Consider the following 17,373-nt stretch of genomic DNA (forward strand, 5'->3'; position numbering starts at 1 on the left):
CGGGCAGCCCCACGCCCCCCATCTCTTATCACAAAGCCTCCTTTCTCTAGTTTCTTCTCACTTGCGTCATTTTGCAAACAAGCGATGTTGGCTGCAAAACCAACCATTAAAGGGAAGTATCTGGTTAGCTTACAAAGCAATACTTTACTTTTTTTGGCTGGTGAATGAACACAGATTAAAAATGACATATATAAAACAATTAATTTCAGGATTTCTGAGGTTCTTTTAATATTTTCTCAGGTGCTGAGGACACAAAAATAAAATAATGCCAGGATCTGCTCTCAAGGAAAGCAAACCCAGGATGGCAGGATAACCTGTCAAATTCCACGGGAGGGAATAGGAGAGGTGCCCGAGGTGAGTTTTAAATCAATGCCACTGTGAGAAAATACATCTAGCCAAGGGGAAAGCACTCACAAAGGCAGGGAGTGAAAAGACAAGTGAGTAGTTCTGTGTAGCTGGGATAAAGGGGGAGTGGCAGTGGATGAGTTAAGAATAAGCAAGGCTTGGTGTTAAGCCAAAGAAGTTGAGTCATGCCCTGAGAGTGTGGGAGGAGTCATCATGGTTACAAACCTGGGAAACAGACATATTAAACTTTAGAAAGACCCCCCCAGACTAGCATAAGGCTGGGTCAGGTAGGGGATGATGGCCGGACTAGAGACTGTAAGTCAGTGGGGAAGGTCAGTGCAGCCATTCAAGTGAAATTGGTGGGAGTAGAGAAACCAACACAGCAGAAAGCTGGGTGGGGGCTGTGTGTGCACATGTGGGTTTGCCAGTGGAACGCTTGCGTGTGGGTTTAGCAGTGGTACACTCGCGTGTGGCTTTACTAGTGGAATGCACAGGACCTGGGACCTGAGGAGATGCGGGATGTGCGCCACAGGGCTAATTCAGGATGAACTTCCGAGGCTCTGACCGGGAGAAGGGGTGTTGCCCGCCACATGGATGCGCAGGTTGGGAGAAGTGGGGATGACATTTTTTGATGCTCCCTTTTCTGATGGCTTTTGTTCCAGCTGGGCCCTCATGCCAGGCTAACACCCAAGACGGCATAGGTAAGGGGACTGCACTGAAAACACATGCTTGGGGATCATTCGCTCATAGGAGGTGAGTAAAGGGAGTGTGTGAACAAGGTCACTCGGGAGCTCACAGGGTGAGGGCGTGTCCTAGGGAGCGGGGTCATTTCGGGGTTGGGGGAGATGGACCGGAATATGCAAGTAGAGCCAAAGGCAAAAGAAAGCCAGGAAGAAGTGGTGTCCCCAACACTTTGGGAGGCCATGCTTCAGGGCAGAGGGCAGGGCCAACCCTGTCATAAGCTGTAGAGAACCCAGTCAAGCACAATGAAGGTTGTATTAAAGCTCTCCAGAGAAAAAGACCCAGCAAGAGAAACATAGCTATAAAGAGACTTATTATGACGAATTGGCTCATGCAACCATGAGGACAGGTGAGTGTGAACTCCATAGGGCAGGATGCAAGCTGGAAACTCTGAGAAAGACGATTCTGAAGTCTGGCAAGTCCATATTTCCCAGGGGAATCTGGCTAATTCAACATAAGGCAGAAATTCTTCTGATTCCTGAACTCCTTAGTTCTGGCTTGTGAGACCTACAGCATTGCTGAGAGCAATTCCCTTTGTTGACTGTAGATGCAATCAGCCATAGATGCAATCAACTGATAACAGATGTAAAGCCATCAATGAGATTGACATTACAATTGTTTGCTTGACCAAACAACTGGACGTGATGACCTAGCCAAGCTGAGTCAAGAACTTAACCATCACAAGGGCTGGAAAGCATGTTTGGATGTGGCCTTGCTTAAGAGCATTTTTAGTGGAGAAAAAGTCAGAGTACAGTGTTAGAGGAGAAAGAATGAGAGAAAAAGTAGAGACTGAGTGCAGTGCTCCTTTGTCTTAATTCCATAAACAGATTTAGAAATGCCAGGGCCTGTGTCCTACAGTTATTCTACTATACCCCTAGCAGGCCAGAGGTGAGAGCACTGCACTTGGTGTCTGGTACCCAGGGCTCAAGTTTGCCCATGGTACGGCTTTGAGGCTCTTGACCTTGGCTGCACATTGGAATCACCTGAGGAGCTTTAGGGAAATGCTGAGGCCTGGGCCCCAACCCAGTTTTTCTGGTTTGATGGGTCTGGGCATGGCCTGGACACCAGGATGCTTGAAGCCCCCTGGGGAAGCCTGGCAGGCAACTGAATTGAAACTCACTTAAATGCCCTGCAGCATCTGTTTGCAAAAAAGAGGTAGAAATCATCTGACTTCCAGAGTTGTTGTTTGCATAGGTTCTTGGGAAGCTGTAAAAAGTCCCTGTACAAACATAATGGGTTTTTAGGGCCGTATTTGGTGTTAATGACAACCATCCTCTGTGAAAATGAGAATTCCCATGGAGTTCCTTGGCTCCTAGCAGAATCGGGGCCACGCCACAGGCCAGAGGCGGGCGAGCTCCCCCAGGAGGGGCAGGGCCATGCGGGCACTGGGGTGGGGGCAGTGAGCGCAGGGGGTCTGAGTGCACTAGGAGGGAGCCGGGGAGGAGGGGCAGCAGTGACCTCCTGCAGGTGTGGACGCACACTCGCCTAGAGGCCCCTGTGGGGGTGGTTAGGGAATCACCAGGGATGGGATGGGGGTGGGCAGCGGGGGAGGGTCCCTGGCTGCTGGACCAGCTTCCGGCCCGCAGGGCTGGCTGGGAGGCTCCACGTCTGTGCCCTGGGCACAGCCCCCCATCTATCACTTTGGGGGAATGAGGGAGAGCAAGGTCGCCTTTTGGGTCCACGGTGTTTTGAAGAGGGGCTATCCCTCCCGTCCCCTTGGGGGTAGGGACAGAGATGACCTCTCACCCCCACCCTTCCTGAAGCAAAAGGAGAGGGCAGACGGGGGAGAATCCCTCCTGCAGCTTGAGGGTGTCAGTAAGGGAAGGGCCTTCACTTGTTCCCTAGCTGGGCATCGCTTCTGCCCCTGGAATGGGGCAGGGGCCGGAGCATAGGGGACAGCTGTGGAGGGACAGCCAGGAGGAGGGGGGCAGGGGCTACGCCCTGGGCTTCCAGGTCCTGAAGGCGGGGCTCCCCAGGACCCCCGGGCAACAGAGGTGGGGTCTGCTTGGGGCTCTGCTGAGCGCCCCGGTGGCATGGTGCACGCCCACCCAGAGTGGGGGAGTTGGAACACACGAAGCTGCAAATCCCCCGGGGCTGCCCCTGCAGCCTGCCCTGGGTGCTGGGAAGGGCTGGGCGTCAAACACAGGACTTAAGTCTTCAAGGGGATATAGCTGAATCTTAAAGAACCTAAAAGAAACTTTCTAAAAACTTATCAAGTGTCTGAGAAGCCTTGGAATTGGACTTAGTGAGACGTGAACAGGATGACTGCTAATCCAAGGGTGAGAGCGACGTCCACAGCACGACGGAGGCAGCTCTGAGGTCAGACACATCCGGCTGCCATGTGCGAAGCCACCCGGGGCTCCAGGAGGAGGTGGTGCAAGGGTTCCCCCACCCCCCTGCCCTTGGGCCCTGCACGCCAGGTGCCCAGGCTCGCACCCCATAAACTAGGAGCGTCGGGAAACAGTTTCCTGCCACTGGATTCCCCAGCACCCAAGGCCTTGGCTCTTTGACAGCTTGGAGCAGCATGTCAACTGTCACCTTTCCTCTTCCTGTTTTGGCCGAAGCTCCCAACACAAATCACCCTGCACTATCGCCCAGTTTATCCCAGGCCGGTTTGGAAGCTGTGGAGCCCGACCTCAGGCAGAGGCCACCCTGTGTCTGAGGCCCGCCTCCCTCCCGCCCCAGGCCGCAGGGAAAAGGAACTCAGACTTGCTATTTATTGCCTCGTTAGTTTTCATCTACAGTCAGAGGTGACAGTGTAAACCATTCTGGATTTTCTCATGCACTGCTGTTGTATAATCAAACAAGAATGGGGAATACAGCTGGCTGAAGCTGAGAGTTTAGCTTGCGGGAGGTCTTGTGTCTAGATTCTAATATCCTCAGTGCTGTTGAGGGTTGGCATTTCTGTGGTTTGAGAAGGACAATCACACTCTCAGAGCAGCAACTTTCTTTTGCCTAGTAACCACATGTGCCGGGCACAGCTTTAGGGTACAATCCCCACACCAGCTCATCACCTCTGCCAGCAGGTCAGTCTGTTTCCAGCGACAGGCCAGAAACCTCAGTCTGTCTTTTTTCTTAGGACTTTGATAGCTCACCAAGTCCCAAGGTTGATTTGTCCCAAAATTTTTTCAGGGCCTTTGTGTAGCCTGTATTCCATCTCAGGTTCATTCTCTCTTGAGATTTATGATTCCACAATGAGCCCAAGCACACTGTACACAATGGGCGCTCAACAAATACCCACTGAATGGATGAATATATGATAGTGGGGACATGAGTCCCTGCTGTTGGCTCCCATCATTGAAAATCAGTCGGCTTTGTGTTTTCCTACATCACCTCTTCTTTCTTGCCACATGGTCATGTTTGCTGTTGCGTGGCTGGAGGGAAGGAAAACAACAGGTAAAATAAAGCTCCTAGGCCTCTCGCCTTCCTCACCTGTGCCTTTGTGAGAGCCCACCTGTCCTCCTACATATATTCTCTGTAAATTTTCTATCTGCTTACTCTTTAAGCCATGCCCTTGAATTCCTTCTCTCTTCATGGCCAAGAACCTGGAAGTCAAAATCTGGCAACAGTGGTGGTTGCCATTAATGATTACTATTTTCTATTGCAACAGTTAATTCTTGACTATTCTCTCCCAAAAGAAGGCCCTGCTTCCCACCGCTACCGGGGCTGCTGTCCCCAGGGCTGCGCCGTCCCCGGGGTGTGGGGGTGGACGGCGGGCGGGTTGCCCGTGACTTGGGCGTGGTGGACTGTCCCCAGGCCTTGCCACCGTGGCAGGCCCCTACCTGGGTTCCCGGGGCGCTTCTTGGCTGGGCGCTGGCCACACCATGTGGGAGGCCCAGGTAGTGCCAGTCACGTGCTCAGTGCAGCGTGGTGGTGGGCACGGGTGGCACTGGGGCCCCGGCAGCTGCTGCTTCAGCCAGGGCCCAGCGAGTGGCAGCAGCAAGCCCTGGTGTTGGCACGGTTGGCGGGGACAGTCCTCAGCGTGAGGAGGTCATTGGGGGCTACCACAGTGAGGACCGGTATGAAGTGGCTGCAGCAGCTTGGAGGCCACCGACCCTGCCAGGAAGAAGCAGGCGCACTGGTTTGAGAAGGTGCCCAGACGAGGGACTCATCAGCAAGCAGGTAAAGGAGGAGGACAGTGCCTGGCTTATCTGGGCTGCAGCTGACCAGGCAGATGGACACCAGGGTAGGCTTGAGGGTGTATGAAAGCATTGCATGGACTGACGAAGAATACCCACTACTTCTCCAGGTATGTCACAGAGGACTTCACCACCTACACCGAACAGAAGGAAAAACAATGTCACGGCAACCACATCGAGATGCCAGCCATACAGAGACGTATGACTGTCCGATGGAGGGGCACCAATACAGCACAGCAACCATCAACACATCCCATGGGATCCATCACACGAGGACAACCCATCCATGCCAGCTGCCATCGGAATATCCGCTACAGCTCAGTGGTGAATCCCAACAAGGCCACCATGGGTATGGGGCTGGGCCTGCCATTGTTCAGTTCCCGATGAGCAATGCCACAGAAACATGAGGAGCCACGGACTGAACAGCAGATGTTGGAAGACGAGAAGCAAGCCACACACCGGGAGGCCCCAAGTGAGGCGCGGAGGAGCGGGTGGTCCGGGAGTCCCGTCTGCGACGGCTGCGAGGTCAGGAGAAACCAGCCTGAAGGTCGGCGGCCCCAGCCAGCCTGGAAAGCCAGCAACACGCGCAGTTCGGCCCCAGCGGCAGCCTCTGGTGGCCTGGAGGGGGACCACCCAGTCCCCAGGGCAGCGCAGTTCAGCCTTTCACCTGAACATCCTGAGATGCCCCCTGAGCTGGGCATCAAGTCCGCCTCCCCAGGTACTGTCTTAGCTCTTGGCCAAACCTCCTCCACCCTGTGTGCCAGGTACAAGCAGCCGGTTCTCAATAGGAGCTAATCGGGCCGTGTTCACCTTCATGTCCGTCCACCCTGCTCTGGAGTGTCTCCCCCATTCAGCAGATGCCCCCTCTGCCTTTGGTCTGAATGACGGGGATGGTGATGAGATCCTTGCATCGGTGCTGGCAGCATCCCAGCAGGAATACGTACACAATATGAAGAAAAGCAAAGTACCCAGAGACCTTCCCCCAGAAGAGAGTTTGGAGACCCAGGGACTGGAGACGACGTCCCAACCCTCACCACGCCTGCCTTCTGGTGCCATCCCATCTTCTTTGGCCTTCTTCCCTCTTGCCTTCTTCCCTATCTCTCCTTTCCTCTCCTCCCCCTTTCCCTCTGGCCATCCCACCCTGCGCCCCTTCTCACTGCTGCTGCCACCACCACCACCACAACCACCATTGCCATCTGTCTCCGCCAGTTGATGTGCCCTCTTGTCCACCCCGGCCCCAAAGCACCATCCCTGCATTCCCCAGGGGACTCATTCCCCAGGGGAGTCTGCCGAAGGTAGACAAGAGGCACACGGAGAGCAGAGACACCAACTGGCTGCCAGGTGGCTCCAGAACAGACGTTAGACAGAGGAAAACCTCCCTGGCCTCCACACCTCCCAGCATCAGACAAATTGGTTACCCTTCCCCCGGCCCCCAAGGTGATGCTGGGCATGGTGGGGAGCCGGAATCCCTCCTTCCCAGTATCCTAAGAACATCTGAGGCTTCAATATTGAATTTTTCTCTATTAAAATATACTTCTATCCTATGAAACCGTCTATCAAAAATGACCTATACAACAGCATGACGACAACAAAAGAGGTAACTTTCCAGTTTCTTTTTTATTTTCCTTTCCTGAAACAAGCATTCATTCTCCCCAACTTTGATTTTTTTCCCCCATGTTTCATATTATGTGGTAGGGCCATTGTACTTTTTTTATTAGAGAAGTTGTGGGTTGAACAATCACACATAAGGCAACACTGCTTCTTGCACCTTTCCTCATAATTCTTGATGTATATCACATGAAAATGGACATGGGCTGAAGTGATGAACTGAAGGAGCAACATTAAAAGCAAAGTTAGTAAAAAACAAACAAATCAAATCTGTGTCCTCATTCCCTCTGCCCCAGGCAAGTCGCAGAACTTGTGCAAGAATTCAAATTGGGGAGCTCCTTGGAACATTCTAAGAGATGTTTCTGCTGAAAATCCTATAACCTATCATTCAGTACATTCACTGTTGCATTTATTCTTCTTTCCCACCCTAGGAAACGTGATTTTCTAATTCAGGCTCAGGCCTGAGAACGGACCTCTTATGGCAGAAGATACAAGAAGGAAGAGGTGTCCATGATCTTTTCACTCAGCATGCAAAGAACAGTCAAGTCCTTTGAGGTTCTCCGTAAAAGCACTGGCATATTCTACCACCAGGGAGAGAGATTCTGTGAGCAACTGGCAGAAAACCTTACCAGGAAACTCACCATGGAAAATCATAACGATGAGAGGGATGAAGATGGACAAGATGACTGGCCTGAGGCTCCACAGGGAGCACAGGAGGAGGAGGTGGGTGAAACCCTGGAGGACTCACTAGATGAACGGTATTGGACTCATCTCTGCCATGAATGGCTTCACTCCCAACAGCCTGCCAGCAGGACCTCCTTGTTTGATGAGTAGGAAGTCAGATCTCCTCTGGATGCAGCCAGGAACAGTAAATGCTGGAACTATGAAAAAAGTAAAACTGTTAGAGGTCATACAAATGAGGTGGGAGGGGAGGGCAGGAAACCCAAAACATATGTCTTCCTTCTTTTCTTCACACTCATTTAAAAACATTTACTGAATGCCTACTAAGTCACAGGTAATCATGTAAATAAAGTCCAAAGTCTCCTTAAAGTGCTCCGTAATTTGGCCTCCACCCACCATTATCTTAACTCCTACAACTTCTCTGCACAAACCCTCTCTAGTCAAGCTGGTCTACTCACTGCCCTCAAACCTACGTGTAGCTTTCCCACATCCTGTATTTGCAAATGGTCTTCTTTTGCTCACTGATGCATTTCTGAAGTTCACCTCAAGTGTCACAGTCACAGAAAAGCCTCCCTAACCACCCCAGACAGAAGGCAAGGCCCAGGAAAACTCCTTGTCCTTGAAATTCCTAGAGCATTTATTGCCCACACCCCTCTTAATTCCCTTCTGCATCATCATCTTAGAAGGAAATACTCAGCTCCTACAACATCTTCCCCTGAGCAAATGAAAACATTCTATCAAATCCACTTGAAGAGCAGATAAAGACCCCGCAACAGAAATCCAGTGGAAACTTTCAGGGTGCACATGAAGACTAAATTAGGAATGCTGAAACTGAACTATAAGCTTGGTTGATGGTGACATTTATAAACAACCTTATTTTAGAAAAGTTGGGTACAAGTCCTCTGTGCTTATGACACTTGGCTGCTGGTTACTGAACTCACATAAGCTGGGGTCAATAGTCTAAACAGAACTACAGACACTCATTTGGAGAGAAGCTGAGTTGTTGCCTTAACTTGACGTCTTATGGGATGTGAGGTTTCCAATATTCATTAGAGAAACTGAAGAAATGCCTGGCTTCTTCTCCCATTAGCCTGTGGTTGAATCAGGACTTGTGGAATTCAAAACTAGAGCTTGATGGAGAAATAAAATAAAATACAAGAGTGATTGTTAGACTAGAGTTTGACATCAAAATGTCAACAGAGGCACAGATAGGATCTTCTCAGATGTGGTACAGATGTGGCTAAGTATTTCCAGTTAAGGAGTATGGTTAGAGATCATGGTTTAAGTACCCAGAGAAGAAACAACTTTCAAAAGAGAATAAAAAGCATCCTCAAGCTGTTTTATATTAAAGTTGCTGCAAGCTGCCACAGGACTTCTTAAGCCATTTTATAGCCCTTTCTTTATCCCACTTCCTCTTTCAAAGTACAAAATTCTGAATGACAAAAAAGAATAGTTCTTGGTTTCTTCCTTTTAAATACTCCCAAATTCCCTAAAATTTGTGACTTTAAGGAACTTAAGCTACCAGCTCCTGCTTCTTCACTATAGTTCTTATTACCTGCTCCTTTGGTTGATCGTTCACAAGGCAAGGATAGAAGCTTTCTATGATCTTTCATCTGCAAGTAAAGAGATGCTGAGCAAGGACCACAGCGTCTCAGAACTTACTAGAATCCCAACACAGTGAGCAGTACATTGAACAGCCATTTCCCAGGCACTATTGTAATCAGAAAATGGGCATAAGGCAAAGGGGCTAGAAGCTGGCATTGGCTCTCAAAAGGCACCTACAGGGATTCTTAGGTGATTTATCGGCTCTAACTACTTATATAAAGCAAAATAGAATCCTGAAGTCCAGCTCACGTTCTCAGTCCAATGCACAATTCTCTTCCTCACTGAATACTGGTACAGTGACCCTGGATGAGACCAGATCCTAGGATTTTATATCTAGCTTTTTGTTTAACTCTTGATGAAGAGAGAAAAGCCAGCAATTTCCTGCCTTTACTAGTTAGGAGCTTGAAATAATCTTTAAGGCAGACTTTCTGTTTTCTTCTGGGAAACTCCCCCAGTGGGGAAAGACCCTCTTTTGGGAAGGAGACATCTGAGACAATGTGGCTCCAAAGAGCCAAACTCCTTTGCACAGTAATGTAAAGGTTGTAATTATTGTAGTCAGAGTTGCATTTCTGCTGATCTTGATCCTTTAGAACGATTTTCATTTCCAAATATGGATTTAGACTACAATGTACCAATATTTTATTGCTCACTTCTGTGGAGTTGTGCCTAGTTCCTGAGAGGCAGTCCTGAGAAAAGGCCCCTGAACTGCAGGGAGTCCAGGTGGAGGTGCCATTGAAAATGGAAGCAAACAAGCAAGGAGGAAGAGTAAGGGAAGGGAGGGGAATGAAAGGAAAGGAAAAGAAGAGAAAGGGGAAAGTAAAGAAAATGAATAAAAATAAAGGAAAGGAAAAGAAAAGGACAGAAAAGGAAGCAATCGGGTTTGGGGCAATGCAATCTGCACGAGATTGTTGCTGTTTCATCTATTTATTGTATTATTTTAAATGGAATAACTAAGACTTGAGGAAGTGTACTGATGCTAAGCCATGGGTTTTAATATTTTGTGGGGACCATTGGTCAGGGATATCCCAGTTCATTTCCGTGAATGGTGGGAGGGTTTCTTCTGGGGGGACATGTATATGTACTGCCGGTGGCCTGGGAGGGGTCGCCAGCACACGCAGTGTATCGTGCAGGTGGCAGCGGAGTGGAGTGAAGAGCCCGATGTGGGAGGGAGATGTGCTGTGTACCGAACTCCTTACTCACAGCCTTACTTACATGGCCTGCAGGTAAATCAGACCCAGCAAATGCAAAGCTAAACTCGTCACGTTCTTTCATGCCCAAACCTCTGGGTTTGCTTTCTCTGCGATGGGCACCACCCGCCATCCTCCTGGCTGCCAATGCCACATGCTGGAAAGTCATCCACGACTCTCTGTTTGCCTCATAGACTCTATCCAAGTCATCGGGACACGTATTTTTTTTTGTTTTAAGACGAAAGAGATGGTTTATTATACACGTGTTCCACTGGGTCACAACTGAGAACAGAACTACTCCAGAACATCACAGGTCCAGGGCAAAGGACCAAAAAGGGCTGTTTTGGTACAAACAAGGTCTTTCACAGGTCTTCGGAAAGTTGGACAATATTGGAAGTTCTAGATCCATTGAGAAAATCAAGACAGTAGCCTGAAGTCAATAACTTATATCAGCATCCCCAGCCTCTGGCATTTCATTATCTCTGTTCCTCTGGTCTCCATGGGTGCACACGCTAATGGTTTACTTGGACCTCTGCCTCATCTTTCTTCTTTTGCGCTTCAGCCTGTGCATCCGCTTCTTCCTCCACTTGGCTCTCATGGTGCGGAGGTTTCTAGTAAGATGGCGCTATGGCCGAAAGGGGACACGTATGTTTATGATGGAGTAAGATAGCCCACAATTTGCCTCCTGCTGTAAACAACTGTGAAACAGGATAAAATGTATAAAACAACTATTTGTTTTTTTTTTAAGAGGGACTGGTTCTTTATTTCAAAAAGAAATTTTGTCAATTTTCAGTATCAAAACAGTTGCATTATTGGTTTCTCTTTCTCCCAATCTGCCCCCAAAAGAGACCACACCAAAGGAGGGTACATTTTAAGCCAATAAGCTGCAGGATGCACACCTAGCAGACCTCATAGAAACCTCACCAAAAAGGGGGATTGGGTGGGGAAAAGAATTGTAAAAGATCAGCATATTGCCAGCCCAGACTGTAGAGATGGAGTGGTCAGTGCTCCCCAACTCTAAAGAAGCAAAGTTTCAAAATAATATAAAAATTGTAAAGAGTTTTGTATATAAGCTATTCAAGATTTCTCCAGCACTGGCTGATACAAAGCATGAGATGGCACTTCTAGACACAGCAGTTTCGGACCCAGAAAAGGGTGATGAGATGTTTCATATGGCTAAATCAATGGCAAAAACATAATTTTCTTTACTTTCCTTTATAAAAAAGGAGGCAGGAGAGTACATCACTGGTCACCCCAACATAAGGGGCACATGATTCCTACTGTAGCAGTTGGGAAGGGGGTGGAGAAAGGACCAGACAAAGATTTGGTCTCTGAGGTCTTACCATAATAATTTGGTCACTTCTGATAAGAAAAATAAAAATAAAAATAAAAATAATAAATTTGCCCTAAGATACCTTAAAGCTAAAAACCTCAACAGTCCTTTTTTTTTTCAGGCTAACTCCTAGAATCACCTTTCTGGTTTGGCTGGTGCTTTGTATAGAGCAATGAGGTTTCCCTCAATGAGTCTTTCCCTGGGCTATGTTTAGTTCTCAGTGAGGCAGGCCCATACCTCTTTCCCTCTTCTTTGGAGAGAGCAATGTGTATGAAGCTGAAAAGTTACCTTCCAAAAATGAGAAAGGGATTAGATTACTACTTCAGAGCTATGGAATTATTTGGAATGTCTTACAAATGGTTGCTACAACAAAAAGGGGGGTAATTACAATATGTATACATCACAACATGCTTTTAAAGACCCCTGCATTGTGCTCACATTCCCCTAAATGTTGTTCCCAAAGATGCTCAGCCCCTAACCCAGCTGCAATCTCTGGGAGAGGCAGAGACAGTTTGGTGAAAAAGACACGGGGCCAGGGGTAGGTGGGTGGATGGGTGTGGGGGTGTATGGCCAGAGGAGAAAGCAGCCTTCCAGTTTAAGATCAGCCCTCAGTTTAAAGGTCAGCTTCGGGCAAGTTGGCCTCAGGCGGAGTCGGGGTCAAAGGGAGGAGCAGCGGCAGGGTGGTACTGGGGTGCTCTACATCTCATTCAGGTCAAGCAGAGTCTGGTCCAGCATTCTCTGTGTACAGAGGTGCTCCTCTTTGGTGCATTTCAGTTTATCTTCCAAATCATCAATTGTCTTTTCCAGCTTGGCTACCGATCTCTCAGCAAACTCAGCACGGTCTCTGCCTCCTTGAGTTTATCAGTAAGAATCTTTATCTCTCCTTCATATTTGTCTTCTTTTTGAGAGTACTTTTCTTCAGCAGCACTCAGACACTTCAGGTTCTCATCCATCAGTCTGATCTGCTCATCCATCTCTCGGCAACGGGACTCTGCCAGCTCAGCTCGTTCCTCAGTGCGCTCCAAATCCCCTTCAATAATCACCAACTTACGAGCCACCTCCTCATACTTCCGATCTGCCTCCTCTGCGATGTGCTTAGCTTCTTTGAGTTGGATTTCCTGGAGTTTCATCTTTTCTTCGTCTTTTAAAGCCCGGTTTTCAATAACCTTCATACCTCTCTCGCTCTCATCAGCAGCTTTCTCTGCTTCCTCCAGCTTTTGCAGGGCAGTGGCCAGGCGCTCCTGAGCACGGCCCAGCTCCTCTTCGTGTCGGTTCAAGGAGGCCACTTCAGCCTCAGCCTGTTCCCGGGCCCGCCTTTCTCCCTCCACTTCCCGCTGGAGGCGCTCGGCTCTCTCCTCAGCATCATCGGCCTGCTGCTGTAGAACCTGGATCTTGCGCTTCACCGCCTCGATGGTGGTGATCCCGGCCATGGTGCCCACCCAACTACTGCTCGCTCTCGGCTTCCTGCCTCCTCCGCTCGGCTTTGCAGCCGCTTCTCGAAAACAACTATTTGGACATGACGCAAAATGGGACTGTGATTCCTGAGAAAAGGGGAACAAACAAGGTAAGCCTTACCCTCACTTGGCTTTCTGTCTGGAGGTAACTCCTGGACTGCAGTGTAGTGGGGTGGACCCAAAGTCTGGCAATTCTCTGAGTTTAGGAGACAGGGATTGGAGATTGGGGCAGCCAAGTGGCTAGAACCTGTGAGGCAGAGTGCTCAAGAGAAGAGAGCTGCAAAGATGAGCAACTCCAGAAATTGGGGTCCATTGAACCCAAGTCCATGCAAATGTAAATTGAAACTCTACAAGGCTGGACAAGAAAACTGGTGAAAGAATCATTAGGGGAGCTCTAAGTTGAACCGTTCCAAGAACTCACACGGGGTAGAAAAATTATTTTACTTCATTCCAGCTAGAGTGGCTATTACTTAAAAGGGGGCTAAATCAGTGTTGGAATAAAGGCTGATCAATCCAAAAAAGCTTACAAGTAAACCTGAAGAGAATCAAACAAGTCCACAAGTAATTTAACTGTCTATTAGAAAAAGTTCAACACTCAGTTAACAGAAATATTCAGGAAAAAAAAAAGGGAATGTGAAATTTAGCAAAAAAAAAAAGGACATTAAAACAGCTATTTAAAAATATGCCAAAGAAAATAAAGAAAAACATGATGACAAATTAAATGTAAGATATGAGACAGACTCAAATGGAACATGTAGAGAAGAAAATATAATCCGAATGAAAAAAATGTAGATGGGATTAACAGCAGATTAAGAAACTGCAAAAGAAAAGATTAGCAAACTTGAGAAATGATCTAAAATAAAACAGAGATAATAAAAGATTCTTTAAAAAATGAACAAATGATCTGTGACCTGTGGGACAAAATCAAACAGTCTAACACATTTGTAGTTGGAGTCCTAGAAATACAGAAGACAGGACAGATAGGGGGAAAAAAGTTGAAGAAATAAGGCTGAAAATTTTTAAACTTGGTGAAAACTGTAAACCCAAGGATCCAAGAAGCTCAATAAAGCACAAACAAAATAAATATAAAGAAAAACACACCAAATTATATCATAATCCAATTGCTGTAAATCAGTGGTAAAAAGAAAATACCAAAAGCAGCCAGAGAAAAAGGACACATCACATTCAGAAGAACCAAGATAATAATGACATCAGACTTCTATTTTTATGCAAGGAGAGAAGATAAGGGAGCAATATTTTTAAAGGACTAAAAGAAAAAAAAGTATCAACTTAGAATTCTATATCCATAGAATATACCTTTTCTTTAAAAAAATTCATTAAAAAAAGAATGTAAACTAAAAGCTTTTTCTGAACTACAATAAATGTTAAAATTCTTTAGGCAGAAGGAAAAATGAGAGCAGAAGGAAATTTAGTTCTGCAAAAATGGAATGCATATAGGCAAATAAAAGACTTCTTTCTTAATTTAAAACCTTCAAAAATATATAATCTAGGAAAAAAATAAAACAATGTTTTGTGAAGTTTATATCATATATAAAATAATGACAGTGATAGTACAAAGGATGGGAGATGTAATAGAAACCTACGGCTGTGAGGATGTCAGTCTACATGTGAAGACAAACTGTAGACTATGATAAGTTAAAAATGTACATTGCAAACTCTGGAACAACCACTAAAAGAATAAAACAAGACAATGAGGTATAATTAATAATTAAAAGTGGAGGTAAAATAGCATCATAAAATTAATCCAAAAGGCAACAGGAAAGGAGGAAGAAAGGAACTAGGGATAGCTGGGAAAAATATAAAGCAAATAGCAAGATGGTATATTAACATCAAACCATATTAATAATAACATTAAATGTGAATGTCTAAACAGTCCAATTAAAATGCAGAGCTTCTTAGAGTAGATAAAAAAGTAAGCTCCAACTATGTGCTGTCTACAAGAAACTGAAATCTGAAGACATAAATAAGTTAAAAGTAAAAAGACGAAAAAAGAATATACAAAGAAAATACTCATCAAAAGAAAGTTAGAGTGACTAATTAATATCAAAGTATACATTGGAATATTATCAGGAATATAGAGGGATATTTTACAGTGTAAAAGAGTCAGTTCTTTTAAAAGACATAATAATCTTAAATGTGGATGCACCTAACCACAGAGCTTCAAATACATGAAGCAAAACAGAGCTGAAAGGAGAAATCTGTAAACAGCCCACCACAGTTATAGTTAAAGATTTCAGCTCTGCTCTTTGAGTAATTTATAAAACAAGTAGATAGAAAGTCAGTAAGGATGAGGAAGACTTAAACACAGTATTAATCAACTTGACCTAATTGACATTTATAGAAGACTTCACTCAAAAACAGCAGAATACTTATTTTTCATAGGTGCATATGAAACACTCACCAAGATAGAACATTTACTGGATTAGAAAGCAAGACTCAGCTAATTTAAAATGAGTGCCCACGGTGGAATTAAACTAGAAGGCAGTGACAGGAAGATATCTGGAAAAGCCACAAATATTTGGAAATTAAACAGCATGCTTCTAAAGAGAAACTGGAAAATCTGTTGAATTGAATGGAAATGAATATGCATGGCAAAACCTGTGGGGAGGTAAAGCGGTGTTTTGAAGGAGATTTATTGCACTATAATTAGAAATGAAAGGCCTACAACCAATGAGCTAAGTTTCCACGATATCCAATTAAAAGCTAAGTCCTGTTGGCTCTACTTCCTAAATAAACATTTCTCGGTCGGTCTGCTTACCCATCACACCATTTGCAGCTCGTCCGTCTGCTTAGCCTGCCACAGCCCCACAGCTTCCTAACTGATGTCCATGTCTGAGTCTTGCCTACCTTCAATTCAAACTCTTCGCTGTCTCTGGACCCATCTCTCTGGCCGCATCGCCCACCATTGCCTTCTTCTAGATGTCCTGCTCTTGTCTGGTCCCACACGTTTCCCACTGCCTAGACCACATGTATTTTTTTTAACTCTTAATGCACACTGCTAATTCCTACTTACAGAAATAGCTTAGTTTACACTTTTCTTTCTTAAGACTTGCTCCTGCTATATCCTTCCATTATAGCTCATTGTATCTCCTTCCATTATAGCTCATTATATCTCATTATATCTCCATGGCATAATTTATTGCCATGACTAGTTTAATTGTCTGTCTTCCCCATTGGACTAGGGGAGCACAGTCTGGGTCTCTTTTGGACTGCTATATTTTTCAACCCAGCACAGTTTTGGGGCACACAGTAGGCACTTAATAAATGTTTAACGAATGAAAACATAATTCAGTGGAAATACGACCACTAAATTTGTGGTTACAAGTTGACGAGGTCAGGATTTCTGTATTACAGTTTGCAGTCAACATTGGTAGTTTCCCAGCACCATTTGTTCTTTCCTCTTAAGAGTTCTGGATGAGAATGATGGGAATTAGCCCTGCGTTCTGTCTAGAGATACGTGGACTTCCTAAGATAAGCTTAGCCTTACCCTGGCTCCGGCAGTTACTTAAGTAGTCACCGTGGAGAAAATGGACCTGTTTGTGGCTTCAATTGCTTGAAACTGCAACTTCTCAGTTAAGTGAGCTGCTGATACTCCCCATAAGGCTGTGGGGCTGTCCTGTTAGGCCAGCTTCCTGGGACAAGGTGTCTAGGGGACTTACCTGGTAGGGTTTCCTTCGTGCTTTTCTGATGCGACAATCTTCACCCGTGGCCCCAGGTGGCCCGAAGGAGCTGGGTGCTCAGCTTGTGCCTAGAGGAGCACAGATAATAGCAGGGCGACATGTCTGAGGAAAGCTGCCTGATGTCATGGAGGAGATGAAAGAGACGAGATAAGAATCAAACAAGAAAAGAAAACTGAATTTAATGTTCTAAATTTAAACAGTATTACTCATGCCATTTTTTTTTGCATGTATCAGAGAAAAGAAGAGAGCCGACTGACCTAGAGTGAAAATGTGGTGTCTTGCTCCTTCTTTCTGAAAAAAAAAAAAAGAGAGAGAGAGAGAGACCTTTTCCTGATAATAAAGATAATTCATGGTTGTTATGGACAATTTGAACATTAGAAAGAGCATATAGGGGGTGCAAGGGTGGTTCAGTGGTAGAATGCTCACCTTCCATGCGAGAGATGGACCATGCACCCCTCCCCCCCAAAAAAGCATATGAAAGAAATGGATTAGCAAAATTAATAACCAAAGTGATCAGTGGTAATGTTCCATACCACATAAATTTCAGAAATGTGTGTATGTGTCCACACAGATACAGGT

At 46.1% G+C, this 17,373-nt stretch overlaps 1 long non-coding RNA gene and 2 pseudogenes across 1 annotated transcript; 1 reads left to right on the top strand and 2 right to left on the bottom strand.

Moving 5' to 3' along the window:
* Nucleotides 1-1,425: 1,425 nt before the first annotated feature.
* LOC143662384 (OTU domain-containing protein 5 pseudogene) lies at nt 1,426-6,438 on the top strand (annotated as a pseudogene).
* A 422-nt stretch (nt 6,439-6,860) lies between these two features.
* On the bottom strand, nt 6,861-16,918 carry LOC143662510 (uncharacterized). The gene is made up of 3 exons (XR_013165367.1): nt 16,774-16,918; nt 7,475-7,708; nt 6,861-7,052 (listed from the first exon to the last, which is right to left on the bottom strand). It is a non-coding gene; the product is annotated as an uncharacterized LOC143662510 (long non-coding RNA).
* On the bottom strand, nt 12,309-13,131 carry LOC143662509 (uncharacterized; annotated as a pseudogene).
* Nucleotides 16,919-17,373: the final 455 nt, after the last annotated feature.

Source organism: Tamandua tetradactyla, chromosome 18 (genome assembly GCF_023851605.1).
Source record: "Tamandua tetradactyla isolate mTamTet1 chromosome 18, mTamTet1.pri, whole genome shotgun sequence".
Lineage (NCBI taxonomy): Eukaryota > Metazoa > Chordata > Mammalia > Pilosa > Myrmecophagidae > Tamandua > Tamandua tetradactyla.